The sequence below is a fragment of the Rhipicephalus sanguineus genome, chromosome 5, assembly GCF_013339695.2.
Source record: "Rhipicephalus sanguineus isolate Rsan-2018 chromosome 5, BIME_Rsan_1.4, whole genome shotgun sequence".
NCBI classification, from domain to species: domain Eukaryota; kingdom Metazoa; phylum Arthropoda; class Arachnida; order Ixodida; family Ixodidae; genus Rhipicephalus; species Rhipicephalus sanguineus.
In genome coordinates this window covers 137,340,184-137,349,099 of record NC_051180.1, presented here as the reverse complement: position 1 = coordinate 137,349,099, position 8,916 = coordinate 137,340,184, and positions in this window count along the sequence as shown.

Sequence of the window (8,916 nt, the reverse complement as noted above, 5' to 3'; positions counted from 1 at the left end):
CAGAGAACGGCACAAACCTCCCTGCTTCCATCGACGTTCCCCCTCAATACGAGGCAACACAGCAGACGGCCGCCGCCATTTTCTCGCCGCAAACATCGTCTGCCACCGCCGTTGAAAGAGCCCCTTCCAAATGCAACCAAGGAGAGACGGAGCTGGAGCAAAACCTGTCTTCCCTCCCTCGCCAAGAGAGCTACGGAAACAGCAGTCACGAGTTCCCCTTTTCCTCCTCGTGCTCGCACATCACCCCGGCGTCCTCCTCTCCCGCCGTCTCCACCGCGGAGAGCAGCCCGACCAGTTCACCACCTGCCCCCTCCGCAGCGTAGTGTGAGTGCGGACCACAACGCGGATGACCACGCCGCGTGACATAGGCCCGAGCAAGAGATACTTAGCATCTAAAACGGAACAGTGAAGCGAGCAAACACGAACGCACCTTTGTTGTTTCGCCTTTGTGCATTGGTATTAGCTTCATGTGGGCTAGTTGGTTCATAATTAGAGGAGAGAATAAAACAGTGCGACGAGAACAAGGACGACAAAGGAATGAAGTTCTTGTCCTATCGTCTTGGTTCCCTTGTTGTCCTTGTTCTCGTCGAGGTCTTTCATCCTCTCCCCCTGTGCAGTTCACACCAAGAATCATTTATCAAGAAGCCCAGCTTAAAATCCGTTTTCGGGGGGACATGCCCGTGTTCGGGTGGTTCTCATGCCAAACTCGGGTAGGCATGAATTAGTCCATGCTGGTTGTGTCATTTATAAACGCTTCTCCCGTATGCACACACATTTTGAAGCAGGGTGGCTAATTCGACTTTTTTTTTTCGCGTTTATTTTTATACCGAGGTCGCGGAAGTTCTCGTCATAAATATTCTGCGCGATCATGGTGCCATTTCTTTTCACCATTTTAAAACATTGGCGCACTAACTTATTTGCAACCTTTCATTTTCTTGACCATTTGGGCATTACCGTCGCCAAAAGGATGGCTTTCTTGGAGGAGGAGGAGGAGAGGTTGAGGAAAGGAAAAGGCGCGACTTCTGCAACCCTAATTGGGAGCACGGCTCAGCGCCGGCTTTCTTGGCCACTGTCTTGACAAATGTGTTCTACACCATCTCCACCAACCCACGAGACCGCGACCCGCAGTTAAATAAAATGCTAGAGCATGCGCAGCGCGAGGTTAGCGCGCAAGCACGCTTACATGAGCACCGCGAGCAAGAGCACGCGCACTGCTGCTCAGCACAGCGCCTGAAGAGAACGCCGGCACGAGCGCCTTGAAGACCGCACGCGTAACGCGAGCACACAACGAGAGAGGGAGAGAGAGAAAGCACGCGCGCGCATGCAGCGAGACAGAATGCGCGCAGCCGCAATGTAAAGAAACCGCTGGCGGAGCGCCGTGCGCTGCCGCATAACGAGGTTTCCGAAAAAAGGGGGCGCTTTTCAGAAAAGTGCGGCAGCACCGTCTGGTCCAGGTTTTCTCGTATATTAGTCAATAGCCTTCCCTTGTGAGACATTTGAATTTGATATTACAGCCGGAAGCCGTATCTGAATTTCTAGAACGTGTATTCCAGCCATGTTGTTGTGGACAAAATTTTTTAAAACGCTGAGTAGCAGCTTCGAAAATATGTACTAATTGTAAAGACGGTCGGTGCACTATAGGCAGTACGCGATTTCTAAATATTTATAGGAATAAGATAAAACACTGAATGCAATAAGACCTAGAAGTCTTCATTTAACTGCCTATCATTGGCGTAGCCGGGGGGGGGGGGGGGGAGGGGACACCGGGCTTGTGCCCCCTCCCCCCGACATTTTTCTCTATCATGGTATACTAAGCACAAAATGACAATCAACCACACTTACCTGCTCGGACCCCACGTCGGATCGAGCGCGTGACCCCCCCCCCCCTGAAAAAATTTCTGCCTACGCCACTGCTGCCTATGTCACATGCTTTGAGCACATAATTTAAGCTGGCAATTTATACTCCTTTCTTGTAGTTCCCTTGTTTTGCTTTTTATATTAAGCTCACTTCCCTGCGCTGCTCCGTGCATCATATTACACTCGCTTGATGAAAGTGTACTTTTACAGCTTGAGCGACAACGTTCCGGTAGGGTCAAATTTTAATTGAAAGTTTATTGTCCGCTGCAGGCATCGAATTGCCCATTATGCCACCAGCAGAAATTCAATATGACGTTTTCCCTATAGAGTAATGCGTTAATCGCCAGCGGAATGTTATTTCATTTTCTTCCAGTGCACTTTCCTTTTGGCAGATAGAAGCTTTAGCCCCTTTTCCTTTGTCGTGAGTACTTTCGTAAGTGAACGGACCGCATGTAGGACGGATGAAAGGCCCTAGTTTACACTTCAAGAGCTACCCCATCCAGCTCCCATTGCATAAAAGTACATAGTAGACAAGAACAAAAAATTGCGAAGTATGAGAAAAATATTTTTGCACTTACGGGGTATTTAAGCGTGTATTACGTTACTGCGGCCTGTGAGAGACATAATTTTAGGATGCTAACCATCTACGGTGCTACTGCAGTTTGCTGCTGTAACATGCTGTAACCCTACCGGTGTTTCGCGACCTACGATAACGCTGCTGGTGCTTCTGAGTACTCAATTGTTAGCTAAACTTTGTTAATGACCTTATTGTTAAAATGCATTCCATGTGATGACTGTTTACGCAGTAAACCATAGCCATGTACCTGGATTAGCATGTCAGATAATGAGCCTTGCTAGCGACTTCAGCTCAGAATAACAGAGAGCTGAGCTAGTTGGTACGTATTCATTCTAAAAAGAGACAGGGCGTGCAAACACGGACACAAGAAACACGGCGTTTGTGGTGTCCTGATCTCTTTCTTGTGTCCGTGTTTGCACGCCCTGTCTCTTTTAGGGGCGAAGCTCCTTAAGGCGGCACCCGTTCGTCCCTCGTAGTCGTAGTCGTAGTGCGTAACCAGTCTTACGCTTTGACCTCCAAGGTGGTGCCGGTGGGAGATTATTCCTGTGCGTTGTTGAACAATAAAAAATTCGCGGCGTGCGCGTTAACTAAAAGCCGAATTCTTCTGTCACTCATTCCCCATTAGCAACCATTGGCATGTTCCAGTAGGAAACGTTAGTAGAAGTAGAAGTGTAAGTGTTAGCTAAAAGCCGACTTCTTCTGTCTCTCATTCCCATTAGCAGCCATTGTTTACCTCCAAGGTAGTGCCTGGTGAGATTTCTCCTGTGCATGATTAAACAATAAAAATTTTGTTCAAAACGCCGTTGATTGATGAAATAAACCAACGAAAGACGCCAGATGTTTTGTAAAAGCAAAACGAAAGAACGCCAGATGTTTCTAAAGCAAAACGAAAAGACGCCAGCTGCTTAACGAAAGACGCCAGATGTTTTCTAAAGCAATGGTTTTCTAAACAATGAAAATTCACAGCGTACATGTCAAATTAAAGTGAGCTGCAAGTCGTCATAACTCATCGAACCTTTAGTATAAACGCACCCGATCTCACGTCGGTGATGATATACTGGGCAGAATTCACGGAAGATTCACGGTTTACCGATGAACCTCCGCAGCTTCGCCCACTCATCATCATTCACTCCGTGGATATGCTGTGATTTTTTTTAGAATGACTTCAGCTCATCACTAAAGGAGGTGGTGAGCTGGAATCGCCCAGGCTGAGGTGGATGTGATGATTTAGACAAATAAAACGATGCCCATGTTGATCATAGGTCGTGTGGGTGTTACGGAACATTTACTGTAGAATATATTTAAAAACTTATGAAATAAGAAAAAAAATGTGCGCAGCTTTTACTAATGATGCTGAGTTTTCCTAGTAGTACTAAATATGGCTAGACTTGGCTAGACATGTCTCGAGACTGCCTCTTACGTCGTGTTGTGATTTTGGTTACGTGACTAGCTGTTACGGGTTTTTTTGGCGGGAACATGTAACATAATTTGCTATTACACGGTTTATGGCGGGAACATGCCACGAGACTAGCTATTATGGGATGTTGTGTGATTTTAGCCACGTGAATAAATATTACGTGATTTTTACACGCGTGACTACATGTTGCGTGATTTTTAGTGGCGCGAGCAGTTACGTGATGTTAAAAGATTGTAGTCACGTGACCAGTTATGTGATGTTGCGTGATTTTTAGTCACGTGACTAGTTATTACGTGATGTTACGTGATATTTAGTCCCGTGACCAGTTGTTACGCGATGTTACGTGATCGTTAGGCACGTAAGGGTCTCGCCCATCATAATTTTTGTATTCCACGCCGGACAAATTGGCGCACGTTGTGGGAACAAAGCAGAAGTCGCAGATGTCGAAGCGAGCGCGTACCGGTCATGGTGATGATAGTTCCTGTTCGCACTACCCGGCGCAACGAACCGCTTCAAGAGCCCCGCTCTTAAAAGAAGGTGGATCTCCGAGGCTTACGACAGGGCAGTAGTTTTACGACCTGTGTTCGTGTTGAGCCGAGTGGAAAAGTGTCGGTGAGAAACACGCGCATAAGACGAGCAGCATCATAAGTTTCCGTGGCAATTGTAGGCGATGTTAAAATTCGTATCGCATTATAATGCGATACGAATTTTGTATCGTATCGATACAAAACTGTGTCCGCACGAAGTCTATAGACTTCGTGCGGACACAGTTCACGGAGAAACCTATGGCAGGTCCACCACTGTGAAGCATGACGAAGTGCGCAGCACATGCACCCATCGAGTCCCGTTCGTGGAGTACCCACAGCTCCGTTTTACCAAAGTGTCGATGACGCCAATGTTTGAGGTAAGCATGTAAGGCTTCCCCGGCAGGAGTAGAACTTTGTTAGAGAGATTTGCGAACTCGGTCTGCGACATGTGCGCTACTTTTTGCTGCGCTTTATCGACTTCCTGCTTGTTACGACAGTTGAGATACTCGTCGTCTGCAGCGAGTTCCGTCAGGTTGTTTCCCCTTTCAGATGTAGCGACGCAGCGCTGGCGGCGCCGGAGAAGTGCAGGGGGAGGGGCATTCGCTCGCTCAGCGAGGTGGTGGCGCCCTTTCTTGCGCGGCACCGGAGTCAGCGGCATGTTTCTGAAACGTTTTCAGCGATCTTAAGTAACTGATTGCGATTACTTCTCGGTTATTTCTGTAATTATATTATTTTAGAGCTTAGTCGTTATTTTAACCCGGTTTTGAGCATTAGTAGCCTTCTTATAGCCTCTATTAAGGGCTTTACTATGAGCGCGATCACGCCACTTGAGATGCATGGATGAACGACAAGCCGAGCCCTTAAATTGCGCCGCACTTAAAAATAAGCCGCCCGTAAACGCAAGAAATGCTGACACGTATGTCGTTCGTTAAAGTTTTTCTTATACGCTCGCCCTAAAGTTTCGACACAATAGGCGGCGGAAACCTTAGGCGGCGGAAAATCTCGTTTCCTTGGTGTTGTTGTTTCCCTGCGTCCGAAATTGAAGCCTTCGCTCATCCTCGACTAAATCCGTTTAACGTAAAGACAGCTTTTACCCCCTTTCACTCAAGCAATTTATTTCTCTATGCATCTTTCATCGATCGCCGCGCTGCCAGCAATCAGCATTCTAACTTATCATCGGCTTAAGAAGAAACGTAGTACTATATAAAGGCCATGACGACGACGACAGCAGCACAACAGCGACGCAAGCGGTTAGCCAGCATCGGTGCAGTCGCAACTCCACGCAATTGTGTTGCTCTTATTGTGTTATACTGCGCCAAAAAAAAAAAAGAGCTACGCCGGCGAGCATTCTCATCTTTAGGAGCGCGCAGAGAACATACTCTGCACCTGGTCGTCAAACTGGCGCATTGCAAAAAGCACACATCATATAAATGCGGAAAGTTCTGCCGTACATGATTATCTGCACAGGAGAAAAATGAACGGGAACGTGAAAGGTCCAGAAGTGGGCCGGAGAACAGTAGGAAAACGAGAGGCAAGAAATTTTATATACTCGGAGACAACTTTCTGTGCTAATGAAGGGAAAGCTACAGAGCCACAATGCACGTATCCTACCGCTAATGCATGTAGTCCCGCAATTGCGTCCGTATTTTCTGCATGAGATATATAAATTACTCCATTTTCTACATGTGGCTTTTATAGGCGAAGCTCCTTAAGGCGGCACCCGTTCGTCCCTCGTAGTCGTAGTCGTAGTAGTCGTAGCGCGTAACCAGTCTTACGCTTTGACCTCCAAGGTGGTGCCGGTGGGAGATTTTTCCTGTGCGTTGTTGAACAATAAAAAATTCGCAGCGTGCGCGTTAACTAAAAGCCGAATTCTTCTGTCTCTCATTCCCCATTAGCAGCCATTGGCATGTTCCAGTAGGAAACGTTAGTAGAAGTAGAAGTGTAAGTGTTAGCTAAAAGCCGACTTCTTCCGTCTCTCATTCCCCATTAGCAGCCATTGTTTACCTCCAGGTGGTGCCTGGTGAGATTTCTCCTGTGCGTGATTAAACAATAAAAATTTTGTTCAAAACGCCGTTGATTGATGAAATAAACCAACAAAAGACGCCAGATGTTTTGTAAAAGCAAAACGAAAGAACGCCAGATGTTTCTAAAGCAAAACGAAAAGACGCCAGCTGCTTAACGAAAGACGCCAGATGTTTTGTAAAGCAATGGTTTTCTAAACAATGAAAATTCACAGCGTACATGTAAAATTAAAGTGAGCTGCAAGTCGTCATAACTCATCGAACCTTTAGTATAAACGCGCCCGATCTCACGTCGGTGATGATGTACTGGGCAGATTTCACGGAAGATTCACGGTTTACCGATGAACCTCCGCAGCTTCGCCCACTCATCATCATTCACTCCGTCGATATGCTGTGATTTTTTTTGAGACGGAACGCAGCGCACACAGGCGAGATATTTGTATTTCTTTTACTTGATACGTTGTCACTTTGCTTTTTTGCGTGCTTGAAAAAGTCGCGCCTTTTACCCGTACCTTAGACGCTAAGCAGCGTTTGCGTCGAAATGCAGCGCTAGCCATCCCTTTCCACGGCGTTACGAGACGCGCGCCAAACTGCACTACTTCGCGTAGCAGTACATGTGCAACGCTCCGCCCCCGTAGCTTTCCCTTCGTTGCCACAGAAAGTTGTCCCCGAGCATAGTTTTTTGCACTTTTTTCACAACAAAAAATATAAAAGAAGACACACGAAACGTAGGGCTCCATGAAAGCCGCGCATTTTGTATTAAGCGAAGAAAGTATGATGGTATCCACATGTCAAGCACCAGGTGACGGCGAATTCGTCCTGAAAATTGAGTTCGTGTTATTCGTACAGGAATAATTACGTATTGACACTGTGTTATTGTTTTAGTGCTACTTCCTGTCTTTTAGTATTTTTTATGTGCGTGTGTATATTCCGGGTATATCAGTCCAAAATTTCAGCTTTAGCACAACGCCTGCGTCGTGAACATCACTGAGTGTCCATTGTTTTGGATTTTTTTAGTTGTCATGTAATGTAAAATGAAAAGTAGATGAGAGTCGGTTTCATAATCGCGATAACAGCGGCAAGCGTGTGGGGCCATGGAAATTCTGCTCACATGCTATATTGGCATTCCGGAACATTAGAATGAAAAGCGTTTTTGTAGCGCTAGCCACACTGGCTGAGGCGGATCAGTTTCGCGTGGCGATATGAGAGCCGTGCTGCGCATGCGCGAGAAGCAGTGACGTCACACGGCGCACAGCTGGCGCACCGGAGCCGCCGCCGCGTGCACCTCGCGGGTCTCCGCATTCCAGAGGAGTGACGTCATAGCCCTGGCAGACGCATCGGCGCCGGTGCGCGCCCGCCTGTGCGCCTCCGTTGCGCAGTGGCCGTCTGAGGCTGCGCCGGAGCCGCATGATAGCGCCTCTCATTTTGCGCGCATACGCAGACGTATCAGTGGGGGTATACATATAGCGGGGAGGAAGAGGAGGAAAAGAAATCACAGCATATCCACGGAGTGAATGATGATGAGTGGGCGAAGCTGCGGAGGTTCATCGGTAAACCGTGAATCTTCCGTGAATTCTGCCCAGTACATCATCACCGACGTGAGATCGGGCGCGTTTATACTAAAGGTTCGATGAGAGTTATGACGACTTGCAGCTCACTTTAATTTTACATGTACGCTGTCAATTTCCATTGTTTAATCACGCACAGGAGAAATCGCATACACGCACTACCTTGGAGGTCAAAATCCAGTGCCTATATATACGGGGTGGTCAGTGAACGGTTGTGCAGCGCGAGCGGTCGGTTTTTTTGCAATCAAGACGCTGCCGCGACGCTGCCTCGCGACGCTGCCTGCGTCGGCGCCGCTGCGCCGCGAGGCAAGATAGGTGGGGGGGACCGTAGGAGAGGAGAAAGATGGGGAAGCGTAGGAGAGGAGAGGGCGATACAGATCACGTACTGTTGCAGCGCATTGTCTTTAGGGAGCCTTCATGTGTGCACGCCCCCTCCGTTTTAGGGGCGAAGCTCCTTAACGGCTCATTCACACTGGGGAATCGCCGGCCACAGCGACCGGAATTCGGGCGCCGCCGAAATTCCACATTGTTCACACTACTTAGCAACCGCACCGCCGAAACTAGGGCGCCTAGTTGTCATGGTCCCTTCGCGCGAAGGAACGCTGACATCGGCGCGCTCTGCGTTGCGTTTGCGTTTCGCATAAACAGGAGCAGGGTCGTCGAACTGCTGGGCCTGCTGGAAAGCAACTTTCTGGCGATGTCTGACGAGAAGAAACATGCATTCGCCGAACAAGAAACGACGCAAGCAGTTGTCGTTGGTTCGTCCTGATTTGCAACATGCGAGAAGCTTGGTCGAGCCGAGATAATGTTACCAGTTTTGCGAGATCGCGATGGTGTATTGCAAAGATGTTAATCGCGACGACACTTGGCAGTTGTCGAGAACTACAGTATGATTACGAAAGACTTCGCTGTCTCTACGGGCTTCGACGACAGCGATATCACAAGCACG